This window comes from Crinia signifera, chromosome 2, assembly GCF_055691185.1.
Source record: "Crinia signifera chromosome 2, ASM5569118v1, whole genome shotgun sequence".
Lineage (NCBI taxonomy): Eukaryota > Metazoa > Chordata > Amphibia > Anura > Myobatrachidae > Crinia > Crinia signifera.
The window spans coordinates 74,875,696-74,900,834 of NC_139218.1; the positions used below are offsets into that span (position 1 = coordinate 74,875,696).

At 42.9% G+C, this 25,139-nt stretch overlaps 1 protein-coding gene across 1 annotated transcript in view; it reads right to left on the reverse strand.

Annotated features, from left to right (window-relative positions):
* The window catches only part of LOC146059841 (LHFPL tetraspan subfamily member 7 protein-like), a 188,240-nt gene that overhangs the window by 47,796 nt on the left and 115,305 nt on the right, over positions 1–25,139 (reverse strand). The window lies entirely within an intron of this gene.

Genomic DNA, 25,139 nt, shown 5'->3' on the forward strand with positions numbered 1-25,139 from the left:
AACAGGATATAGACATGTTGCTTATTATGTTGTGTGTGTGATTAGCATTGTGATGTGCATAAGATGCATCAAGGGAGAAACATTTAAAATGGCATGTAGAGTACATGAGCTACAGAATTTTGACATATGAAGTGCATTTTGCATTTTTCAAGATTAGAATTATTTTTTTAAATGTTTATTTGTTATGAATGTATTATACATTTAAATTGCAGGATATAATGCCAAAATTGGACATTATGCATGAGCCCTTATTCAGATCGGATCGCAGTACAATTATTTTTCTCAAGATGGGCAAAACCATGTGCATTGCAGGTGGGGAAGATGTAACATGTGCAGAGAGAGTTAAATTTGGTGGGTTGTGTTGAAATCTAAATTGCTGTGCAAAAATAATGCAGACAGTATTTACCCTGCACAGAAACAAACAAACTCACGCAAATCTAACTCTCTCTGCACATGTTATGGGCCCCATACATCAGCAATCACAATTAATGGATTTTCAGATCCAGTGATTATTTGGCCAGATAAATGGATTCTACAATCTATTTGACTTGCCCACACATTACAGCTTTATTTCAGTGATCGGCAGATTTTTCCATCTAAAGATTGCATCTTCATATCTGGAAATTGCCCAATCGATTGTCATTTCAGCTGTTCATAATGTAAATAGATGAAGAAGACGAATTGGGAATGCCCACACATATAAAAAAAAACAGCAGATAATACCAGATTATTAAGCATGTTTAAAAATCTGATTAAGCAATCGATTGGCGATCCCTATTCATTTTTGATTGGGATTGCCAAAAGGGTGAGCCCACACATCTAAAATTAATTGTGGCAATCACTTCCAGATCTCAGGATTGTCACAATTAATTGCTGATGTATGGGGCCCATTACAATGCCCCCCCCCCCCCACATAATCCGACCAAAATGGGTTCTCACTACATTCTGGCCATGGACTAGTGTGTACCCAGCTGTATGTTGATGGACTCTAAAAGCTTGTGATAGACCCCATTGCATACTTTCCTACTGTCCCGCTTTTTGGGCCGGTCCTGCGTTCCGCTTGAGGCTGGTAGTGTCCCACGGTGGGGGTGCAGTTGGAAGTCCCCTTGTCCAGCGTGGAATAAACGCTGTGCGCATTCGCACAGCATCTACTCAGAGAGGCTGGGGCGTAGCCAGCAGCTTACACAGAGTTGGCCATGCCCCTGTAGTGACGGGAAATGAGGACAAGACCTGCAACCATGGCATCCCCACAAGACCATGCCCCCCCCCCCCCCCCCCCCCCCCGATGACATAGACCACGCTCCTTTTTCAGAAGCATCCTGAATTGTAACGTAAAAAATGTTGGGAGGTTGGGAGGTATGCCCAATGTACACCTACTGTATATCAATGGTATGGAAGGTGTCAGATATATGGTTATAGATCATGGCACTGTATGGAATAAACATAATATGCTCAGTCACAGGCATATTTCTGTAGGTGCATCTGGCTCTGCAGAACTAGCATACAGTATATCCCAGGTTTATGTCAGGAATAACAAGCGTAGTACAGATAAGGCATAGAGATGTGGCTTGACAGCATTAGTAGGAAATGTGCAAATCACATTACCCTATCTATATGATTGCAAGGAAGTATCATTAACACAACAGATAATAGTGTCTCAACAGTGTTATTAATATAATCCAAAAGTTACACTTGTTGTGTAAAATAACATTTAGCAGCTTGAGAGGTGAATCTATGAACAAATGTAACGCAGCTACAGTAGTTAGGACTGTCAGTCATCATCACTGCATCTTGTTGCACCAGCCCACAACAACCAGCAACAGATGGCAGGTGTATCTTCATCTATACACTGATCTATTGTGTACTCTGGTTGGCTTTCCTGCTCCTTCCCACCTATCATCATCTCGCAAGCCGCAGGTAGGTGAAAGAGGGGGGACTGGACTGCGCACCATATTTTATACATAATGAGAGGTTCTACCAAGTTAGGCGCCCGGAGGCAAGATGAATGTTGGTGCCCCCCAACCTCCCCCCACTTTAATATATATATATATATATATATATATATATATATACACACACCCAGACTCCCACGTAGCAGCAAAGCCCTTTGTAGGATAGAAAACAACAATTAATGAGCGCTAAGAACCCCAAATGAAATCAATTCCAGCTGCTAACCATGCGGGATAACCAATCCCTAAAGACAACAAAAAGACCTAACAGTAGCGCTGAGAACCGATAGCCTGAAATGATTATTCAATTAATAAATAATAAAATATTACTAATCAAAATAGGAACAAATTAATAATATATGCCAGTCATATGAGTTATGGTAAAAGTAATTTATGTTAATTTCTCAATAAAAACAAAAACATGTTAAATACATGAAAAACACATAATAAATAAATAAAAATAAAAAGCAGAATAAATATAACATTTAAAATTATACAAAAAGTGTACCGGCCGATACAATATGACATTTTTTTGTGTGCAAATAAGAGGAAAAAATAGATAAAAATGGAACTGGTGGGGGTATTGTTATCTTCCCTGGTATGGAACACCAATTGTTTTTCTGTTTGCAGTCCCAGTGCACAATCCACTAGCTTTTCAGTTGCTTGTGCATGATGAACCAATAAGTCCAATGAGGGAGTGTTTATTACAATGTGGCTGTGCACAGCTGATAAATGGCCGGAGTACCTTAGTTTTTAGTGAACTCCGGTGGAAGTTGGTAGTCCAGAACTCCCGTGTGCCGGCCGGACACTGGATGGATATGGCAGGTAAGGACTGACGCGTTTCCCCGCCTGCATCTGTCGGCGGCTTTATCAAAGATCTTTAGGGGATACCTTGCAGGGGACACTGCGGCGTGCGTTCCATTGGTTTGGAATGCATCTCGGAACCTCCCACCGGAAGTTCCGCTATTCCCCATGTAAACTCCTCCTAGCTGCCGGGACTACAGCAGGAAGTGCCCATTCGCAGCCTAGTGGGATCCACCCACATCATTCGATTGTCGGCAACCATCGAATGATGGCGAAGGTGCACGCATATAAAAGTGACTCTCAAGTCATTACATATGTGTGAAATTTCAGGAGGAAGTGGGCGGGCAGCTGACATCCAGTGATATCAGTTGCCCACCCCCTGCGTCATCTAGATATTTTCATGAGAACGCCCAGCCAATGAAACGCTGGGCATTCCCATATGTAAATGGCCCGGCCCCGTGCTCCATGCCCCTACACGCCCCCGCCAACACACTTGGGTGCGTGTGCCCAGCAAACACCTGGTTCGCATGCACCATGTGTCTGCACATGCGCAGACGCAAAACATCACTCCCACGTGTGAACATTGGGGAGGGAATGAACCAGAATAACCCCCATTGTGTGAAGAATTTTGAAGGAAACATTTTTAGTTATTTTTCCTTTATTCCTCTATCTCTAAGTTTTTAAACTTAATTTTCCTGTGTTCCAGATGCCTGATCTACAGGAACAATTCAGTTTACCATCTTTGTTAGAAAATAACTAGCACATTACTTTCTGTTGCACGTTCAGATAAATATCTATTTCCACTTCATTGTTTTCACAGCATATGAACTTTCCATTTACTTTACATTAACATTTAGCTGTAGTTTTGACTGAATATAATTCATTGCTATCCTTTTATTGTACCAAATAAACAAATTGTATCTTCATAGTTCTCAATGCATCCCATCACTGTTTCTTGTGCCCATAGTCATAGCTAACTGTATACACCTCCAAACACAATGACATATACCTAATAATTATAATACATATCGTGGAAAGTGCTCTAACTATGGGAGCGAAATGCAGGTTTCTGTGTACCAAATATAAGTTTCTTAAGAATACATTTTGCTCCTCAGTTCCACTCATGGATGTCGATTTGGGGTGGAAGGATGTACTAACTATAAAGCTTAGACTTGTCAGAGCTACGGCCAAGTCATCAAAATGGAGTTGCCAGAGATCCACAATTGGTGGGTAGGAGGTGCGGCCAAGGCATTTAAGGATGTGGCCTCTCTAATCCCATATTGGGGCCCTACAAATCCAATGGTTCAGCTCTGCAATGCCCCCAATGTACCAACAGATGGGACAAAGGTGCAAATGGTCAGGATGAAGAGAAAAACCTCACAAATTGACACAGCTAAGAGTTGCAATATATACAGCACAAAGAACAAATACAGTTCTCTCCAGTTAACAAACAGCCTAGCTGTATAAAAGAACTTACACATACTGTACATAAAGAAATTATGGAATGGAACACACCAGAACAAATAACACATTTAACACAAAGACATCGGCAAAGACATATGTTGTACCAACATAAGGTTGTGGTACAACATATCCATACCAAAATGATGACAAGGGGCCATATGCACTAAGCTTCAAAAAGTGATAAAATGGAGAGTGAAGAACAGACAGCCAATCAGCTCCTAACTGCCATGCCACAGACTGTGTTTGAAAATGTCAGGCCGGAGCTGATTGGTTGGTCGTTTATCACTCTCCATTTTATCACTTTTTGAAGCTTAGTGCATTTGGCCCACTGTCTGAATTCAATGGAGAATGTTTGGAGAAAGTCATATGCAGATGTGTCCTTATACAATTCAGTCATGGCAAACAGCACCCCACGGCATGCCAGGTCCCGGGTGACTCGGCCGTGCCAAGCATCTTTCCTACAAAAAATATGCATTTAGTTATAAATAAAACCACCAGAACAAAAATTCGAACTTGCCAGATTACACTGATCAATTTGATGTGCAATATTTGTACACCTGTGTGATAATCAGTCTGAATATGTATATGACGCTCTGTGATGCAGTGGCCAAAGCTTTTTCTCAAGCCAAATTCTTATGCTTGATCTGTAACTTTGTACAGGTTGAGTATCCCTTATCGAAAATGCTCGGGACCAGAAGAATATTGGATAACGGATTATTTTGTATTTTAGAATATATTTATATTTAAATGAGGCATCTTGAGGTATCTTGCATTTATGTTGTATAAGCACATCAAAATCATGAAATGCACACAAATATACTTTATTTGTGCATGAAAGAAGGTTTTAAACCATTAAAAAAAGTTTTGTGTATTATATCAAATACTGAATTGTTATGCCAAGCAATCATGTCCTTGCACATATTTAGTGGCAGTTACATTTAATTTTCCCAGTGCCAGTTACAGATGTAACAACTAGATGTTTAGCAAAAAATAAATAAAAAAATTAAAGTACATGTTGGGATACTCAACCTGTATATGTTTAAACCCAGGGCTTAAACTTGTTCTGGAGAGGTGCCTCCCTCTGCCACCTAACTCCTCCCCTTACCTTTCTCTCCAATAGGCAAAGCCAAGGCAAGTGGTAGGGTCTTTGGCACCCCTCTACAAACTATAATTATTTTCTTTTAGAATTAGTGTGCAGGGCCAAGATGGAGGTTAAACCAGTTCCACCTCACCATTACAGGTGGTGGAACTCAGATCCACCCAATTCTCCTCCACTTTAACCCCTGCTTAATCCTAATTCTTGCGCAGTTACCATGTATTAGGGCTGGGTTGCGACTTGCGACAATGAAAATAAGGTGCTACTGTCTACATAAAAATGGACTGGTCTGCTATAAGGTCAGTAAATTCATAAATACTGTATAATAATCTGTAAAAAAACAATTGCTAATATAACAACAATAGCATACAAAATCCAACTCTGTGGAACTCACTTCCCCACACAGTTCGACAGGCCTCAACTCTAGAATCCTTCAAAAACAGACTCAAGATTTTCCTGTTTCCTCAAGCATTTCCATAATTCACTTAAGTATCTCCATATTCTCTGTAGTTTAAGAAAAGTTCTTTCAGTACTTCATTGTTCCTAGACTGTATTAACTTTATTCTATCTGTTAAGCACCTTGAGTCCTATTGGAGAAAGCGTGATATATAAATAAAATTATTATTATTATTAGATAGGACATGAGGCCATTTCATTTTTATGTATGGTCGTGTAACACATTTGTAATACTGCAGCTACAATGAAAATGACTCATTCTGGCTTTATCACCTGAGAAGCACAACAGCTTCTGTTTGCAGGTACAGCACTTATAAGAGCCGCAGTAAATAAATGGCTCTCAGAACACAATACAAATAAATAACAAGTTCCTCTTAGCATCTAATCCTCTGAAATTGCTCTCATTGCCTGTGTGTTGTGGCCACTTAAAAGCATTTAACTGCGGGCTGCTTTTACCAAACACAACTATTTTTCCTGCTTGAGAGATGTGTTATCAGCAAGTTATCGTTCTCCAATGCAGAGAATGAAAGCCCCATCATAAGTTCTCATTGTTCCATGTTATTCCACTCTATAGTAACAGACTGCTTGATGCAATTGGTTTAGTACTTAGCTTCCTCTATGCTTTTCCTATTTCACAAATCTGCCATCCATCCTGACCGACTGTTACCATAGTGAGGACTGACCATTATCTAATGCGAAAGGCATTGAACTCTCCTCCATTTACAATATGTTCTTTATATTCTAGGTACTATGGGCCCAATTCAGACCTTCAGCGCCACACCAAGTTCCCTCCCCCCACCCCTGTGCACGTATTCCAATGCGTTTGCACATGGGGATAATCACTCACCACTGAATAATATTCCCCATCTCGCTGCACTGAGTAAGTCTAGACTTACTTATCGCTGCAAAGGCCACTGGGAGAAGGAGGCCACTGCTGACATAAGATGCCCTCTTTCCCAACAGCCAAGGAACACCTGTGTTTCTGGATCACTCCCGGAAACTGCCGGTGTTACTCCCCCCAAACGCCCGGCACATGTCAATCACCTTGCAAGCAGCCAGTGAAGGCTAGCTTTCTCATGGTTTGTTAGCAAGGGGACCCTGCGCATGCGTACAGCATAACGTGCGCATACACTTTCTTTCAATAATCGGCAGGGCTGCGAATTCACAGTCCTGCATACTGTACAGTTCTGAATTGAGCCCTATATGGAAAAAACAACTTTTAACAATGTTGAACATTGAAACATTGCATAGTTAACGCAATGTGATTCTTCCCACTGTATAAGGTAACATACAGTAAATACAAGCATAAATGACAGAAAACCATACAAGTGGAGATACAGTGGACGACGACACATCATATTGACTATTTTGTGTGGCAGTTTCAGACATCTATGGACCTTTGGCAGTGCTGACGCCTTATCCTACAATTATTTTGCTCCTGACTACCCACTTAAATGCTCCGCAGTACTTCAAGATGTTCTTAGTTTTAAACCTGCACATTCGGTATTCTATTAAAATCTGCCTTTTAAAAAAGGGTCATTGCCAAAAACCCTGCCCACCCACAGCCCACTGTATTGGCCAGCATGTGGAAGCAGCTTTGGGGCCAGATTCTCTAAGCTTCAAAAGTGATAAATTGGGGAGTGATAAACAGCAAGCCAATCAGCTCCTGTCTGACATTTTTCAAACACAGTCTGTGACATGGCAGGTAGGAGCTGATTGGCTGGCTGTTTATCACTCTCCATTTTATCACTTTTGAAGCTTAGAGAATCTAGCCCATAGTCTGAATAGAACATCGATTTACTAACAATCTAATCTTACATCACCATCATTGGAAAAAGAGGCGAGGCCCTATACTCCTATATATTGTTATTAACATTATTATTACTACACTTTATTTATGAGGTGCACACAATTTCTCACAACAGAACATTAGAGAAAGAATAGCAGGAAGACAAAAAGTATAGTACAACATGGAGGAGGAATGACAATGGCTGCACAGGTGGACGAGGCTGGGATAAACAAACAGGAGAGAGCAGAGCTATTGCCTAGGGTTCAGATGTCAAGCATGGAGCAAATATGTATTAAGTGAATGCCATAGGTGTGATGTTGCATGTACTGTAAGTACAGAAGGACAGAAAACAACAGCAACTCAGAAAAACAAAGGACTGCTTTGAGTGAGCTCACGTCATACTCACGACATTCTACTCCTGGCTGCTTAGGGCAGGATGTATTAATATACATCGCTGCCCTTCGGCTTTCCCCCTGCCGCGATGCCAGCGCATATGTATGTACCCAAAGGTGGCGATAACCTGCCCGGCGATATAGGTGCGGCCGAGTAATAGTGCATAGCATTTTCATTTTAATACATCTCGCCCTTAATCTGGCTATTCAGCCGTAATAACACCATTTTTACATCTGCGAAAACTTTGAATATCACTGTTTATGCGTGTATGTGCACTGTCTGTTTTGAAAATGCCCAGCTGTACCTCTAATGACTTCACTTCACCTGCTCTTCCATTGATAGTCGGTGTCCCCTAACATTTTATTCTTGGTCCTCTTCTTCTCTGTCTCTACATGTCCTCTCTGGGTGAGCTTATGTGCTCACTCAACCTTCACTATCACATATATGCTGATAATACCGAAATCTTTCCTGATATCTCTTCTTCCATCCTCACTCATATCTCCAACAATCTCTCTGCTATCTACACTTGGATGACCCAGCGCTTTTTTAGACTTAAAATATAAAAGACTAAGCTGACCTCCGCCCACCCTTCTGCATAAAACCCAACCATCTCTCACCATAACCTGTTTATGCTCACTTCTACCCCTTCTATGTCACCCTTGTCTGTCTAACCATCTCCTTTACAATGTAAGCTCTCACGAGCAGGGCCCTCTCTCTTCATGTGCTTTTCTTAGAATACATAAACCTCTGCCACCCTGATGATTGCTTCAGTGTCCTGTTCCTTGGTGCAACTATCCATATTTACCATGTACTTGTCCTAAATTATCTTGTACTGTAATTCGTTATCTATTTGTGCTCATTTGTGCATTGTTAGGCGCTGCGGAACCTTTGTGGAGCCATATAAATAAACAATATTTATAATAATAATAATAATCTCTGTAGGATTCTGAGTCATAACTTTAGGCCTGGTGTAAGTGCCTATACAGTACTAATGAGGATGGTGGGCACTAGAGCAGTGGTATTAAAAGACTTGCACTTTGACCTGCTTAGTGTCGTGACTTAGGAAGGGATGTATGATGCTATGAAAACAATGGAGAAGTAAGCCAGTGGAGAAGTTGCCCATGGTAACCAGCTTTAAATTAAGATTTATGAAGTATATTTTTATAATATAATGCATACTGTAACAGTTGATTGGGTGCCATGGGCAACTTCTCCACTGGTTTACTTCTCTGCCTTTTTTCCCTGTTTCATACATCCATGCCTTAGTTCACCGATTGCTGCATTACTATACTTTATGCCATAGTAGCCAAAGAAGCACACAGAGTAGGCCATATATGTGCTAATTGTATGTTATGGGCCTTTGGACACAGTTTTGCTGTTTGACAAAAATGACTTTTCCAAAACCTTCTAAATTGTACCATAATAAATTAGGACTGTTTAGATCCTGCTTCAATAAACTCTAAATACAAATTTATTGCACTGGTGTCTCTCCTTTCCCTCCAGCTGCATAAACTGGGTAATTGCAAATGTGTTGCTGTAAATTACGGAGATGAAAGAACGTCATGCTTGTATAATCAGTGCATTCTGATATCAGCCCACGGTGATTTCCCCTGAATTCCATACATCAGAAGGTGAACAAAGTCTATGCAGATCTAAAAAATATGATTTTTTAATTAGTATGACAAATAATTTGATGAAATTAGAAGGCACTGTTTTCTAATCTCGCTCTGTCCCGACTGAAGGTACTATAGACAAAGCTAGTGAGGCTTTATTATCAACATTATACCCTGCACAAAGCATTCCACATAATTATCAATTTATCATTAATTTGAGTTCCATTTAAGTTGTATCACCTCTGAAAGATATACACCTATATAGGAGTAATTATGTTGATGGAACAATGCAAACATGACAAATGTATCCAGAAAATCCAGTAACATAACAAAAACATTTATTTTCTAAAAATAAATGAAAAGATGTAGAAGTCTTACTGCAGTTTAACACAGGTGGAACTGAATTGTTTTATGCAGTTTAGAATGATTTGTAGTAGGATTCGGAATATTAGAGTCACTTGTGAAATAATATTTAATGCTCTTAATAAGGATACATTGTATCTCTAAGCAGTGAATGAGGTTTCACTTTCCCTCGTAGACTCAAGGATTCATCACATGTGGAGAAAATAAAATAAAAAATACCATAGTGTGATGTATTTCACGCTTTCCCTTATAGTGGGCAATAAAGAGGGATGCTAAGGAAAAGGTGCTCCCAGAATTGCAAGGTTACCAGGATGTTATAGGTTCACCTCAGATGTGCAAATCTACAGTAAGCTTACATGTGAGGGTGGTGTAGACTCCTATAATGGTATCTTTCGATGAATGTATCACAACATGTGGATACAAATGTCCTTTTATTCATAAAAAGCAATCATGTGGGACAAATGACATCACAACACTTATACCAACCACTAGATGTGACCCGGGTAAATGGTATGGCATAGAATGCTGCAATGTCCATGTTCCACACTCCGCTGACAGACAATGGGCCAGATTCTCTAAGCTTCAAAAGTGATAAACTAGAGAGGGATAAACAGCCAGCCAATCAGTTCCTACCTGACATTTCTCAAACACAGTCTGTGACATGGCAGGTAGGAGCTGATTGGCTGGCTGTTTATCACTCTACATTTTATCACTTTTGAAGCTTAGAGACTCTGGCAAATTGTTTGATGCGTTTCGGGATACTGCAATGCCTTTATAAAGAAATGTGTCAGTTAGCGGTAGGGTAGAGCATCTAATTTGGAGGGTCTGTCAAATACAGATCCCCCTGCATATGTTCCCAGACCCTTTTTTTTCCGGTCTGGGAACATATGCAGGGGATCTGTATTTTACGGACCCTCCGAATTAGATGCAGTGGCACTCGACTTTGTGGACGTGGACTCAGGACGTGATGAAAATGCTTATGCATTGAAACATTGACATCCTACAAAGGCATCTGCTTGTTTAATTCACTAAATGGAGTCCTGCTGCCATCTGCCATTTTATATATATATTGACGTGGTGAAGATGTTTCTCTACATATATGCTAAGTAGACGCTTCCTCCTGCTTTTAAAACCCTTTTTTTGCTTGTGATCCGATTTGCACTTTATATGCCTAGTAAACTTTTTTACTTTTGATTTTGCTGGCTCTCTAATGCATTTCTTCTGTATTATTACCATTTTGTGAGCTTCAGCACTCCTGCAATTGCCTTGTGTGGTTCTTTTGGGGGAGTGGTGATACCTGGTGGTAATTAGACGCTGCAGACCCCGGAGCGCAGATTGTCTATAAATTGTCTATTTTCTACCTTGTGTGTGCAGCCTAGACTCATGGTCTGATTATATATACATATATATATATATATATATATATATATATATATATATATATATATATATATATATATAGGCACCAACGATATGCTATCAGTCCAATAGAGCCATTTCACAATAGGGATAAGAACAGGCCAAAAATGATATTGATCCTTACATCCCTTAGGCAAGGTGACTTGCCATTCTTTAGCTGTGTTTATTAATGCCTAGACAGGTGCAAAATGTCAGAGGCTGACAAATTTGTGCACATGCAAGGGAAATAAATATGTAAATAAGTCAAATGGTAGGTAGGAGGCTGCTTGACTAATAACTGCAAGGATCAGTAGATTATCTTACCTATGGACTACAGGACTCCAGTACACCCCCACCCCCAGTAAAATCCACCATCTCTAGCTCATATAACCACCCCATTTCACCACCCCCCCCCCCCCCCAGTGGCGTAACTACTGTGGGTGCAGCTGCTATAAGGCCAAAACTGTATCCAGGGTCCGCTGCTCCCCCTACACCCAGTCACTGGCTACATCCAAGGCTCTGCTCTTTTCCCCTCCACAAGAACACTACCACAGCTGAATGTATAAACCATCTCTTCGTTGCTCCAAGGCTGCTGCTGCAACTGCACGGCCACAGAGGACATAGCTGGGCCAGGTGCCAGGGTCCCACGATTTGCAGGTTCTTAGGGGGAGAAGCTTTATGCCTAATGAGCATTCTGCATCGGCATGTTTAACTGGGGGCTCTGCCTGGTGTAACATATAGCGCTGCCTCTGCCTGGTGTATTGGTATAATGGCATAATGTGTGACAGGGGATGCATAATGTGTGACAGGGGATCTTCCTGGCAATATGTAATGAGGGCTCTGCCTGGTGCAATATGAAATGGGGGTTCTGCCTGGCGTATTGTGTAACAGGTTTTTGCCTAGCATAATGTGTAATTGGGGCTCTGCCTTGCATAACATATAATACTGACTCTGCCTGGCATAACAGGGCTCTGCCTGGCGTAATGTGAAACATAATGGGGCTCTGCCTGACATAACATAACGGTGACTCTGCCTAGTGTGACATAACAAGACTTCTGCCTGGCAGAACCTAATGGGGCACTGCTTGAGGCAACATATAACGGGGCTCTGCTTGGCAAATCTTATACTGCTGGCTCTGCCTGGAATAATGGGGCTCTGGCTGGATCAACATGTAATGGGAGCTATGCCTGAGGTAACGTAATTGGGGCTTTGCCTGACGTAATGTAACGGTGGCTGTGCCTGGCATAACATAAAGGGTATATGAGGGTCTCTACCTCGTGTAATGTGTATAAGTGGCAATGCTGTGTGGTGTATTTGAATAATGTAGACTTGTGTCTACTGTGCTGCGTAACTTGAACTGTGACCTTGCCCCATAAAGCCTTATATTTTAGATGTAGTGACAATGGTGGCGTGGGGGGGGCTTTCAAGATTTTTGCTATGGGGCCCACAAAGTTCAAGTTACGCCCCTGCCCCCCCTCCCACACACACACATACACACACAATGTGGCAAATTAAGTTGCTAAGTTTGCAGTATGACCCAGTAGGTGTCTTATATGGTGCCTTATATGGAGCAATGTTTCCATAAAAATTATTTTCACATTTTGCCAATAGTGACAAAGGCAGTAATGTCAAAAAAAGCTGACGGATATACAGTAGGTTTGATTAATTAAGATCCCTCACTTTTATTTAGCAGATATTTTATAGGGGAAGGTCAAATGAGGATTTATAGGGTGCATTTATATTGTAAATTAGTTTGTCTCTTTCCAGTGACACATCAGTATAGTAACACATCATTCAATATGCCATTCCATTTTCCTGCCACCATGTGCATGTTATTTCCACACAAAGACAGTCCTTTTTCAATGTGTATGTAAAAATGTAAGCAGGCATTGCTCCTGTGTACTTCACGTGCAGAGTGTGCATGTGCAGCATTGATTATGGGAAATAATCATTCTGCCATGCCCACACTGACATGATTAGGAGAGCACCAAATTTTCAAACCAATGTACAGATATGCTGCAATATGACTGCTAGTGCCCATTTGGGCCAGCAAAGTTGCATCCGCGGCTTGGAATCATTACGTTGCACCACTGCCGCTCAATGCTTTTATATCGCAGGTATGGGTACTTGTGTATTTTGGCGGCGTCCATTGCATCGTATACCATAACGCATGCGATGGTATGCGATGCGACGCGATGTCGTTGGTTAGTGTACGATGGCATACAATTTTGAAATTGTATGCCATTGTACATGGCATACAATGCCATACGATGCGATGCGATTAAACATTGTATAAGCACCCTAATGCGTTTACCTGTGAAGGTATCCGCGGACCCTCGCGGGGCTCGCTGCGCTCGCCACGCTTCGGGCTCGGTGGCTCGCTGCGCTCGCCACACTAATCTATTCTCAACTCCACGCCGACGTGGATAGTGGGGGTATGAAAAGGTCGTAGGACGCGTACCGCCGCCCCTCGCGGGCTCGCTGCGCTCGCCACGCTTCGGGTTCACGTTTATAGTGGGGGGGTGGCGTGGGGGTGCATTTAACATTGTAAGCACCCATTAGGGTGCTTATACGATTTTTAATCGTATAGGGGGTCAAAATCGCGTCGCATCGCATGCCATCGGGTACATGGCATGCGATGCCATACGATACGTTCATCGTACGATGTACATCGGGGGCGCCGCTATAATACACAAGTACCCAGGTATGCGCCAATTACCACAGATGTTACGCATGGCAGTTGGCTTTGGAACAATGAGCACAGCTACATTTGTAGCAAGGGTGAGGACGGCCACGGAACTTGTTAGAGACAATACAGAGTGCATCCCACAAATCCTATGTATAAATATATATTTTTTTTTCTCTAATATTATTTTGTGGATACATTTCACAGTAATTAATTTGTGTAACTTGACCCATCCTCGTGGTAGTGAGGAGCATGCAGAGACATTGATGTCATCATGCTTCTGTCCCATCCATTTCACTGTGATAACTATCTTGTGGGGGCCATTAACACATAGTACACATTCGTTTTTCACTTTTTTTTTTTAAAGGTTTTTTCATAATATTATCCGAGCAAGCACAGAGAGGCACCACGCCCGAAGCTTGGTGAGAGCAGCGAGTCATGTGAGGGGACGCGGTACACTTATAGGGTGTCCATGTCGACGTATGTCAACATAGACACCCAAAAACTGTGAAAACCTCATGTTGACCTTATTTATGTTGAACATGTCTATGTCGACCATAAGCTTGTGTCTACCTTTTGTCAATGATGACCTTGGGTATTCGACCATTTCAAGGTATCGTCCTTGTCACTGTCGATTATTATTGGTCTACCTACTGACTGTCGACCTAGACATTGTCTACCATTTAAACCATAACCGTCAGGAAAGATTCGATAATATTAAAAAATAATAAAAAATGATTAAATAAGTGAAGAAAAAATATACATAAAAAAAAGCTTTATTTTTAGCAACCATGAGAAAGCCATTGGAGAATAGCACCACAGTTGTCCTGGTTAAATATGTGATACATTTTGCAACCACAGGACATGGCTCCCACCAACAGCAGCCCTTGAGAAATAGTAAAAAAGCACTGATAGATTTTTTGTACTTAGGATTTTAACCTTTGTTTTTTTTTTTAAACAATACTTTATTTTTAAAAGAGTCACATGTCCACTTTAAATAATAAGTGACATATTCAATTACTGGATTTACTGTACGGGGAAAAGCTCCGGGTTTTACACCAATTTGTGCTCATTGGATAAGCCCCTGTAAGGAGCTGTTAGTCGCCTGCCCCCTGGTAAGTGTGAGGATGATTGGAATCTACTGTATACAATGTGCTATGAGGGAATGATGGATCAAACTTTAACAGCTTTTCCTTCTAATTTATTCCATGACAGAATGAATGGATTATTTATTCAAAGAAAGACATTTTTTTTAAGCAACTGAACAAAGTGTAACAGGCGATAATTGTAAGATTGATGATGATGTCTAATATGTGCCAGGTTCCTGGTGATCCCAGCCATGGTCACCGCTAACTATTGTAAGGGAAGGTAATGATATTGTGACAATCCTAAACACTTGCAAGTGGTGCAGTTAACATTCTACCAGCTCACAATCAATCACCCCCTGCAGCCTCCCCAGCATCTGAATGAGAAGCATCCAGAATTCTTATCTTCTATCTCAAGATTAACGACATAGCCAAATGTTGTTTATTTCCAGCAGTATAAAGCCAAGCAAAGGCAATGATCAGATTCACTGTGCTTAGCTAGCACATTGTGGACGAATATATATGAATTATATTTATCATAACCAGGACACATCACAGATGGTTTCAAAATTCTCATCTGTAGATTCACTTACACTTATTACATTGCATGAATAACTTGGAAAGAGTAGATTTTGCTGTATCTCGATAGGTTCTATTGTACTTCTATAACCTGAATTTATTTTCTTATTACTATTTCCAATAACTTATAACTATTAATGTACATCATCACCTACTCAGCGGCTACCTCAAGAGCTGGAATAGGGTTGCCTACTTTTAAAGTCTCCTCTCCGGGAGGAGCTAGGAGAGGAGACTGTCAGCAGTACTTCGGGGGTGGGGCCTGATGTAAACGACATGCGTGTTGCCAGTGGCATAACTATAAATTTGGCTCCCCCCTCCCAAAATGTTTGTGGCGCCCCTCCAGGTATAACGGACAAGCTGAAGCAGGAGAGAGGAAGAGAGACCAGCAGACAATGCTGCTTCCCTTGGCTCCAACGCATCCCAGGCCACCCCAGCATGCCCATCCCTGCCCATCCTGTACACAGTAGCCAATAGCCGGCTCTGTGTACAGTCAATTGAATCAGTGGGGGGATTTGTCGTCTCTGCTATGGCCACGCCCGCGCTGCACTGACTCGCCTCAGGTGTTCGGCCAGTGGGCAGCGGCAGGCAGCAGCATGTCAGTGCATCGAGCGGGTGTCGGCGCCCACACAGACCCTGCAGCTGGGGCTGCCTTACAGTAGTTACGCCACTGCGCGTTGCATCTTTGGTGGTCTATAATTATTGCAGCAACACTCCAAAATTGTCAATTTTACTTTTGATCTCGCCCTTAGATTGGAAGCTTTTCATGGTAGAAGTAACTTTCTTCATCTAATGTTGTACTCTGAAATGTATTTGTGCATTTTGACGTATATTTGAATGTTGAATTTTCTGGTACTGCTTTCCTAGCATGGCGCCCATGATCTAGATTGTATGTGTGGGGCTGATATCTCAAGCATCTCATGCATCTTAAGTGATCAACGAGATTGATGAGATTTTTACATTGCAAGCATCTCATGCATCTTATGTGTTTGTGCGGCATAAGATGCATGAGATGATGCAATCGACGCAATCAGCGAGATTTTTACATTGGAATCAATGTAAAAAGGCCCCAAAACCCCAATTTTAATTGCTAACCCCCCCTCATGGGTGAAATGGCCCCCCCCATTGTTAACGCCACCCCACTATTGACGCCAACCCAAAGTGTGGAGAGCGCAGCGAGCCCGCGAGGGGTGGCGGTACGCGTCCTCTGACCTTTTCATACCCCCACTATCCACGTCGGCGTGGAGTTTACTTTATATAGTGTGGCGAGCGCAGCGAGCCACCGAGCCCGAAGCGTGGCGAGCGCAGCGAGCCCCACGAGGGGATGCGGAATACATGTAAAGTAGTCGGGGGCTCGTTGATAGTGCTGATGGCGTTAACAATGGTTATTGGGGGCTCACGATTTTTTATCTCATGGATCTCACGGATCTCATGCATCTTATGGATGCATTAAGGCCCCCATACACTAGGTAGACTTGTCCTTAGGACAAGTCGCCCCCGACTTCCCCCTGAGCTTCCCCGGCTGCTCCCCGGGGGAGCTTGATTAGATTGGCACTTGATGTGCCATTTTTTACATGTGATAAATCGTCTCGATTTATCACATGTAAAAAACCCGGGGAGCAGGGGGGGCTACAGAGGTGGGAGCAGGGGGGCTGGGGACGCTGCGGGGACAGCGTCTGTGTCCCCCGCTGCTGGTAACGCTGCGGGGACAGCGTCTGTGTCCCCCGCTGCTGGGGACGCTGCGGGGACAGCGTCTGTGTCCCCCGCTGCTGGTAACGCTGCGGGGACAGCGTCTGTGTCCCCCGCTGCTGGGGACGCTGCGGGGACAGCGTCTGTGTCCCCCGTTGCTGGTAACGCTGCGGGGACAGCGTCTGTGTCCCCCGCTGCTGGTAACGCTGCGGGGACAGCGTCTGTGTCCCCCGCTGCTGGGGACGCTGCGGGGGACACAGGCGGCATAGAGCCGGGCAGGGGGAGCCGGCGGGAGCTGTCAGTGCTAGAAAAAAAAAGCCTATACAATGAATGGGCAGCCTGTTATTGGCTGAGCGCTCTCTCAGCCAATTGCTGACTGGCTGAGAGAGCGCTCAGCCAATCACAGGCCGCCCATGCATTGTATGGGCTTTTTTTTTTATTCAATACTGACAGCTCCCGCCGGCTCCCCCTGCGCGGCTCTATGCCGCCTGTGTCCCCGCAGCGTCCCCAGCCCCCCCTGCTCCCTCTACCGCCTCGCCGCCCCACTAGGTCCCAAGTCGGGTGGTCGGACGTGCAGCAGGTCCGACCACCCGATGCAGATCCGATGCGCACGGGACCGCGCATCGGATCTTAGGGGACATCAAAACTAGCCGATTTTGGTCCGATTTCGGCCAGATCCGACTGATCTGGCTGAAATCTGACCAAAATCGGCTAGTGTATGGGGGCATTAAGATCCATGAGATTAAAAAATCGGGTCCATCGCGTTGATTGTATGCCTTAAGTACCTTAAACTTAAGGCATACAATCAATGAGACGGGCGCCGTGCTAGGAAAGCAGTACCTATTTTCTTGCATACACCAGGGTTGCCGACCCTCCCGGAATTTCCGGGAGTCTCCCGAAAATCGGGTCCCCCTCCCGGCCCCCCGGAAGGGTGGGCAACCCTCCTGGATTCAGGGGGGACCCCCGCTGACCCTCGGATCGCGGCATTAAAATGCCGCAATCCTCGGGTCTCAGAGGAGGGGGCGGAGCTAAAACGGCAAAATCGCGTCATTTTAGCCCCGCCCCCTCCACGGAGATCCGTGAATTAGCTGCTTTACCAGCATGGGGCGGGGCTTAGTGATGTCACTCGCAAGCCCCGCCCCCTGAGTGTCTGCTGAATCTCTCCTCTCCGGGCTTCTCCCGGAGAGGAGAATCTCAAAGTCGGCAACCCTGGCATACACCGAGTTTCCATTCACTGCATTCCTCTTGTCATTATGGATATATACACCTAGTTTCCAGTGAGATAATACTCCATTTCCGCTGGGAGGAACACCAATGCATACCCACAAAAACATGCCAGCTGCCGTGAAGAGTGAGATGCCTCTACATGACAGAGGCTACACTTTACACCTGCAGCATCTACAATCACAAGGCCAATGTTAAGACCAATGGGGGATGTAACATGTGCAGAGAGATTTAGATTTTATTTATTTGTTATTTATTTATTTACTCCCAACTGCCCCCCTCCCTGCCATGGGACACTGCCGGCCCGGGTGGGATGTGGCCCCAAAAAACAGGACAGTTAGGAGCTATGGGGTTTGTCCCTGAAAGATGCCCACAAGATGGTGTGTGATGCAGAACCTACATTACAGGAGGAAGAAGATTGCTGAGCAGTGGTGTAACTATAGCTCCGCAGCCCCCGCGGTGGCGGGGGGGGGGGGGCGCAGAGAAATTGGGGATGCCGCCGGGGGGCTGCGGGGCTATAGTTACCCGCGGTCTGCGTCTCGCCCGGCTCTCTGCCGGGACCTGCCTGACCGTCACGATCCCGGCCGGCTCCTGCTGCAATGAAAACTGACAATTAGAAAATGGCTGCCCCCATACTGCAGACAGTTTTCTGTCTGCAGTATTCTAAGAGTCAGTTTGCATTGTAGTAGCAGGAGCCGGCCGGGACTGTGACGGTCAGGCAGGTCCCGGCAGAGAGCCGTGCGAGACGCAGACCGCGGGTGCAGGTACGGGTAAGAAGGGGGGGGCAGGTTATGTGTGATGCGGGGGTGGGTGGGGGGGGCGCCGAAAAAACGTGGGCGCAAAATAGTTAGTTACGCCCCTGTTGCTGAGATATAAGAACTAATGCAGCATCTACCATTAGTAGCTCTTTTTGTGTCTGTGTTTTTTTTATAGATGGTACTATGGCACTATGGCTCTTAATATGAAGTTACATTACTGCTAACAGCAGGTACTATGTTCTCCTTATCCAAAGTCTCTTACACAGTTGCAAGTGTCTAAACTGTCACAGGGGTGACTTCTGAGATAAAAGGTTCTGAGTTTTGCTCTAAATGACAAACTCTGAATTCTGCTTGTAAATTCCACCTGCATTCCCTTTAAATAAAAAAACACAATGCAGCTTTATGTCCTGTACTGTGGATAAATACAAAAGAAACCCTCTTCCACATAAATCATCTCTGTACAAAATCCAATTTCACATTATTAAATTACTTGTAAAGCTTTAGAAAGTACAGGCTTTGCTGAAAACTGTAATAGAAAAGATCATTGTGTTGGAAAAGGTTGATACAATTTTAATATGTTGGTGACCCTCTACCTAGTAATATTAGTGTTACTGTATTTAAATAAGATAACTGCTCAGGAATGCAGCCAATAGATAATGACATAGTTACATAGTAGTTGACGTTGAAAAAGACGTATGTCCATCAAGTTCAACCTTTGACCTAGATTTGTCATCTCCTATTGGAAATATATATATGACAAGACAAACTGATACCACTGGAACCACTGTTGAGACCACTGATACCACTGAAACAGTTTGACACTGGATTGACAAGCTTTATCCCAACTTAATCAGCTTTAAATGGAAATTTTGTATATAAACAATCATCATTCATCATTCAATGTAGACCATTTTAGAAAAAAAAAAAAGACAATTATTTTAAACATTTAAACCAGACTGTTTGAATTGAGAAAAAAAAATTAGACTGCAACGGGTTAATGTTACTATTTATGTTTTTATAATCTATCAGATATTTAACATTAAAGTTTGTCTATAGTGTGTATTTTCTTTCTCAATAATATTGTCAATTATCAAAAAAAAATGACAAATTTTGATTTAACTAGTTTTTTTCTTTGCAATCTTGCATCTGCTCTGACTCTGTATTTTGCGCTGCTGTCTTTATGGAAATGTAGGAGTCAGAGTATATGTTATGTGTCTTCTTTACTGGATCTGCCAGGTGTAAGTTATGAGCTGTATTCTAGATGACCATACTGCTCACTGCCACACAAATTGTTCCTTCTCTGAAAAATGCAATTTCCGCTGGCTTGTGAGGACAATTTCCAGAATTTCAGCTATAAAACACTGAGCTCTTAGCCACTGTTCCTGTGACATTCAGTGGAGGAATCACATTTTACTACTTCTGACAAATCTGTGCACTTGGCTAATCCAGATTTACTGCCAGTACTCCTATTTTCTACTGGTAGAGTAATAATGATGATTTGTATATCCATATCTATGTGTACAGTGGGGGACTGTCTACAGTATCTATCTATCTATCTATCTATCTATCTATCTATCTATCTATCTATCTATCTATAGTATGTGTGTGTGTGTGTGTGTGTGTGTGTGTGTGTGTGTGTACTCGGTCAAGAATATTTTATTTTGTACATGCAAATTAATATAAATTCATACAAACAATATAGATTTCAATCAGGAATATGCTGTAGGTGACATTTTTTAGTTTTAATGGAAGCCGGTGCTGCCAAACTTTTCCACTAGATGGTGCACTACTAGTTCTGCAACACATGAGCCCTGTCGATTTATACTACAATTGTAGAAGAGCAAAGCAGACTTTCTATGATTAACATGGACAGTTCCAGATTTTCAAATTGTGTCCCTGGAAATGTCCAACTTTTACTTTACAGACTTTGCAGATACTGTAATGTCATTCTCACTCCCATCTATTTCTGTTCTCTTTATATATATTGAAGTTCAACATTTAAAAACGACACTGTAACTTTGGGACAGTGGCGGAACTTGTGGGTGTGTTGAGCCCAGGTGCAAAAATATATTTTGGGCCCCCTCCTTCATCCCAACCCAAGTTCACAATATGCACTGAGGAGGTGGGTGACAGGAAAAAAAGCAAAGGGTGACAGGGAGAGGCAGGGGGAGACAGAGTGTGCCAGGGAAACACAGTGGGCGACAGGAAGCGGGTGACCCCTTACTCCTCAGAGGCCCCAGTGCCCTGCACCTGCTGCACCAATGGTAGTTCTGCCTCTACTTTGGTAGTAGCCTGGGATTGTTGTGAATTCCATGTACAGAAGATACCATAGGTGTTTTACGTCACTAGAGTGGAAACTATTCATTTCAACACCTTGGAAATGCGTATCTTTAGAAACTGGTGTACAAATATACGTTTAAAATTAGATGAAGAGAAAATTATCCCGAACCAACCAAAATGAAAAACTGTACATATTTTTTGTACATGCATTGTGCTGGTTTTATCATTTGAATTAGTGCAAAGTGGCGTGCGGTGGGCTGAGGCAGGTGAGGCAGAGCCTTTCCTGTCATGTTTTGAGTTTATAAAGTATATAAAAAAATACAAAGAATTTATTAAAAAATTATTATTTTTATTATTCTAATAATTTTTTTTATAGTCAAAACTCTGGAGTAAAAAGTCTATGGCAGGCGAGGCTGTGCCTCACCTGGCTACCTGTTCTGCACATCTCTTTTAAAAACTCAGTGAATCTCCAGCAGTATATACTGCTGCACCTGTGTATACTGCCCAAATGTATCCCTGGGCTCATATATTGCTTGCAAAACTGGCTCCGGTACTAGCCAGAGACTTCTCAGCCATTTACCTCATAGCACGTTCCTGCGTGAAATTACACTGTATTATGTATGCTGGATGACTACACCAGTATTTATCACCAGGACTAGTCCTTAAAGTCCAGTAACAGTGGTGAGCATAATCAGTGGTAACAAATAAAACTGCAATCTTCAGACTCAGGATAAAATATTTGAGTGTCTGGTACACTTTAGTAACCACTTTTGTTCATTCATATACGACTTGGGTACAAGTTTACAGTCCCGTTATTTTAGCTGAAACTACCGATTTGCGTTCAAGTTACCCTATACCACATCAGTGGTTGCTATTCAAATAACATATACTTCCATTTCTGCAATAAAGCTGGAAAAACGTATTTTATGCTGCCAGCATTTGGAAACGTGCTACAGGAAATAACTAGTACTAAATGTACAATGAGTCCTAATTAAGTATTCACAACATTTGGAGAACTGTTTCATACAATATTAACCTTGTATTGCATTGTTTCTGCAGCAGAAATAAACCCAAGCTGGCCACATATTACAGTGAATCTTTGGTTACTGCCCCACTTTGGCTCTAAACGGTGTATTTTTAAAGTCCTGAAAACTCATTTAGCCGAATTACATGCCGAATTATAGGCTTGTACATTGTAACTTTGTTGTACATTTCTGGGTGGTTTAGGTGGGGTATTGATTTTTGGCAGCAGGGCCGGCAACAGAAATCTTGGGGCCCTGTACACTGATATTTTTGGGCCCCCCCCCACGTAATCCAAAACCCACACAACTCTCTTCTGCATGTACTAATAAATGTATTGATGTAGTGATATGGATGACACAGGTGTGTAGTGATATGGGTGACGCAGGTATGTAGTGATATGGATGACGCAGGTATGTAGTGATATGGATGACGCAGGTGTGTAGTGATATGGGTGACGCAGGTATGTAGTGATATGGGTGACGCAGGTATGTAGTGATATGGATGACGCAGGTATGTAGTGATATGGATGACGCAGGTATGTAGTGATATGGATGACGAAGGTGTGTAGTGATATGGGTGACGCAGGTATGTAGAGATATGGGTGATGCAGGTGTGTAGTGGTATGGGGGATACAGGTGTGTAGTGGTATGGGTGATGCAGGTGTGTAGTGGTATGGGTGACACAGGTGTGTAGTGGTATGACTGATGCAGGTGTGTAAGTGAGACGCATTGTGGTAGTGGTCTTCTACTGTATGTGTTGGCTAGGGAATGACATGACAGTCCAAGGATGAAGGCTGCTAATTAAGCCATTCTAGATATACAGCATTTAGTGAGTTATAACACACGCTGATGTATGGGGTAAAAAGAAAGTTTGGGTAACAGCAGTTGACATGACAAAGTGGCTAATTCTGTGGGGCAATGCATGCAACAAGATATATATATATATATATATATATATATATATATATATATATATATATATATATATATATATATATCTTGTTGCATGCATTGCCCCACAGAATTAGCCACTTTGTCATGTCAACTGTTGTTACCTATATATATCTTGTTGCATGCATTGCCCCACAGAATTAGCCACTTTGTCATGTCAACTACTGTTACCCAAACTTTCTTTTTACCCCATACATCAGCGTGTGTTATAATTATATTTATATATATATATATATATATATATATATATATATATATATATATATAGTAGCATACCCCAAAACCAACCTGTGTGGTTGTGTTCTTTATGGGCTGCTCCCTCCACGGCACAGCGGGCATGTGGGCAGGTTGGAGACACAGAGCTGCAGGCTTGACACAGCGGGGGCGAGTTGGAGGCTCGGTGCGGTGGTGCTGCTGGAGGCTTTGTGGAGTTTGTGCGGCTGCGTGCGGGCAGGAGGCTCAGTGTGCGGCGGGCAGGAGGCTCGGTGTGCGGCAGGCAGGAGGCTTGGGGGCAGACATGGCTGTCGCTCTGCAGTGTGACCGTAGATGTCACACTGCGCACAGCTGGGGGTGGGGACTGCTGCGGCGGATGGTCTGTGACACTATTCTCTCCAGTCGGAGAGACCCTGCGGTGGCGGGCGGCTGCATACAGACGCGGGACGGGGGCGACACGCACTGACTGCAGTGCACAGCTTACAGACGGGCCCCGGCCAGGCTCTGGGGCCCTTCAAATCGCCGGGGCCCGTCACACATGTCCCCTTTGACCCCCGCTGTCGCCGGCCCTGTTTGGCAGATCAGGGATAACTGTCAGTATATAGAGTCAGATGCATCAAGCTTCAAAAAGTGATAAATTGGAGAGTGATAAACAACCAGCCAATCAGCTGCTACCTGTCATGTCACAGGGTGGGTTTGAAATATTACAGATAGCAGCTGATTGGATGGTTGTTTATCACTCTCCATTTTATCACCTTTGGAGCTTGATACATCTTTCTCATAGTGACCAATACCATCACAGAGGGGCAGAGAGAGAATTTGAGTGTGGGAGGAAACCTGGGACAGAGGGTTGTGGGGCAAAGAAGAATGGTGGTAAACTAGGACCTTTGGCACAAAAACTGTGGGCTTTTTTGTGTAAAACACCCATTTGTATAGGGGTATATTGCTATGGGCAACCAATTGGATGGTAAATAAATAAGAGGATTCTGATTGGTTGCTATGGGCAACATCCCTTATTCAATAGAACTCCCATCTTGGTAAATGTACCTCATAGTATTTCTAGTATTAGAGTGCAGCATCTATAGGTTACTATTTCTCTTTATCAATACCTACAGGTAGAAACACCAATGCAAAATAAAAAATGAAATCTACTTGATGGAAAAACCTTACAGCAATAATTGCACAATAGTAGTTTTATTTACATGATAATTATTGACTACCAACCTGCTTTTTTTTTTTTTGGGGGGGGGGGGGGGGGGTATTGCACAGTTTATTTTCTATAAACCTAATAACATATCTTCTGTAAAAGCTGCACTGCTTTCCATGTACT